The sequence below is a fragment of the Echinops telfairi genome, unplaced genomic scaffold, assembly GCF_000313985.2.
Source record: "Echinops telfairi isolate 266 unplaced genomic scaffold, ASM31398v2 ScPeMD7_5592;HRSCAF=6446, whole genome shotgun sequence".
NCBI classification, from domain to species: Eukaryota; Metazoa; Chordata; class Mammalia; order Afrosoricida; family Tenrecidae; genus Echinops; species Echinops telfairi.
The window spans coordinates 24,406,892-24,409,379 of NW_022109491.1; the positions used below are offsets into that span (position 1 = coordinate 24,406,892).

The following is a 2,488-nucleotide window of genomic DNA, read 5'->3' on the forward strand; positions in this document are numbered from 1 at the left end:
TATTAGGGGCTCATACAACTGTTATCGCAATCCATACACACATCAATTGTGTAAAGCACATTTGTACATCATTCTCAAAACATTTTCTCTCAACTTAAACCCCCGACATTAGGTCCTCATTTTCCCCTCCCTCCCCGCTACCCCCTCCCTCATGAGCCCTTGATAGTTTATAAATTGGTATTTTATCATATCTTGCCCTGTCCGTCGTCTCTCTGCACCCACTTTTCAGTCGTCTGTCCCCCAGGGAGGAGGTCACATATAGTTCCTTGTAATCGGTTCCCTACAACATTTTTTAAAAAACAAAATAAAACATCCTAAAACCCCCCAAATTTACTATTGATGCTAATTCCTAGGAGTTTGCTGTGCTACCACACCTAAGTCAAGAAATGAGAGAACCATTCAATATTTTAGAAGCATTCAACATCAGAAGCTTTATGATCCAACTATGTATTAGCCCCTCAAAAAGCTACAACCTGCATTTTAAAAAGTATTTTCTCTACCAAGAATCTTATCAGCTATACAAAATTCTGTACTGTTTTTATACTTAAGCTAATATTGAGCTGCATTTGAATTCACATTTTTAGGTAAACAATTGCCTGAGCACACACTACACACGCATACTCCATACATTATTACAGGATAGCCACTTATTCTTCATCTTCGTCCTCTTCTTCCTCACCTTTATCCTCCTCCTCCTCCTCTTCATCTGGTTTGTTCTTCTTCTTTCAACCTGTGGGCCTGCCAGGACCCTTCTTTCCTGCTCCACTTTGCCCTTGGCACAGTATGCAGCAACATCCTCTTCATCTTTCTCCTTTAGCTTGGCTGCTTTCTGGTCCTAGGGTTGTTTACCTCTGGCTGATTGTTTGGACCACATTTCACCCAGTCTTTTTTGCAGTGTCCCCAATGGACAAGCCTGGGGGTTCACTTTGGATCTTTGGGCGATGTTTGGAGCAAAACAGGAAGAAAGCAGAGGGTGGTCTTTTGGGGGCTTTGGGATCTGTTTTCTTTCCCTTCTTATCGCCTTTGGGAGGCACGTCATTTTTCATCTCCCTGTCATAGCTGCTTTCTCACTTTTGGCCATCTCTTCAAACTTCGACTTTCCCTCTGCAGACCTGGTCTTCCATCTCTCGGAACACTTCTTGGGGAACTCGGTGAGGTTGAGCGAGGAGTCCGGGTGCTTTGTCTTGTGCTCTTCTCAGCAGGTCTGCATGAAGAAGGTGTATGAGGACATCATGCCCCCCCCTCCCCGTGGCTTGTTGGGGTCTCCTTTGCCCATCGTGACTCTCGGGGTCTGACTGGTGCGAGCCTAGAAGCTTCTCCTCGGTCCCGCAAGGCAGTCGGATCACCAGAGACGCTTCCTTCCACAGGCTCCTGCGTGAACCGGTCTACTGTAACTTTTAACGGGAGTAGAAAGCCTCATCCTTCTCCAGATGAGCGGCTGGTGGTTTTGAACTGCTGGCCTTACCATTAGTCACCCAAGGCAGAACCACTATGGCCCCAGGGCTCCTCTTATTGGAAGTAAACAGTATCACGGAGAGGATCAAGGTCATGATGTTCAGGGCAAAATAGGTCGCAAAAGGTAAGATCAAGGGGAACACTCTTGTAAAAATAACGTTAACCTAGAAGTAAACTGAAAACCCACCTCCATCCAGTCCCTGACTCCTGGTGACCCTACAGAGGTCACCATCGCGGGGGCAGGGAGTTCATCCTTCTATCCTAGAGGGGCTGATGGGTTTGACCCATTGGCCTTGTGGTTAGCAACCCAGTGCTTAGCTCAGCGTGCCTTCAGAAATAAGTGGATATGAAGGAACTGTTTCTCCAGCGTATCTGCAGTTCCGAAGGTGTTCAGTATCGGCACATATGAGTGTGCTCTTCTCACAGGGGTCACGCATGAAAAGTACCAATAAGAAAATTGGGGACATGACATGACGTGAGACAAAGCAGAAGGCTAAGACTACATCCCTTGGTACCCCTCCCCCCCAGAACAACGACTGCCTATCGAGTGTAGGGTGCTGCCCACCCCGAGAGGAAGGCCGGCCACGCCAGCCCCCCAGTCACTCCGAGGGAGCCGGTCGCATCTCCAGGTAGAGATTCTCGACCTCGGAAACGCCATCTATCCGGTCACTATGAGCCGGGATCAACCCAAGGACAGGGAGTTTGATTCGGTTTGGTTTAACTATGTGAGATGAGTCTCTCTAAGACTTACTGGCTTCTTAACCCGTTATTTGTTAAGAACATTTGTGGGTGTTTTGTGTGTTTGTTTTAAGCACTCTTAACCCAAACAACTGAACTTCTTCCCTATCAACTCCCTGCTGCCCTGTCCCTGGTGAGGCCTGGCTGGTCGGGACCAGGAACTGACTCCCATTCCCCTAGCTAGGGCTGCCATTTCTCTTTCCAGGGCCCTGGGGAGCCAGCCCCCATCCCACTTTCCCTCAAGTTCTCCCCCTCTGGTTCCGACCCTTTCTGGACGGCACTGTGGTAGTTCACA

The 2,488-nt window shown here is 48.4% G+C and overlaps 1 pseudogene; it reads right to left on the reverse strand.

The window, feature by feature from the left end:
* Positions 1 to 647: 647 nt before the first annotated feature.
* LOC101648814 lies at positions 648 to 1,276 on the reverse strand (annotated as a pseudogene).
* Between the last annotated feature and the right edge of the window lie 1,212 nt (positions 1,277 to 2,488).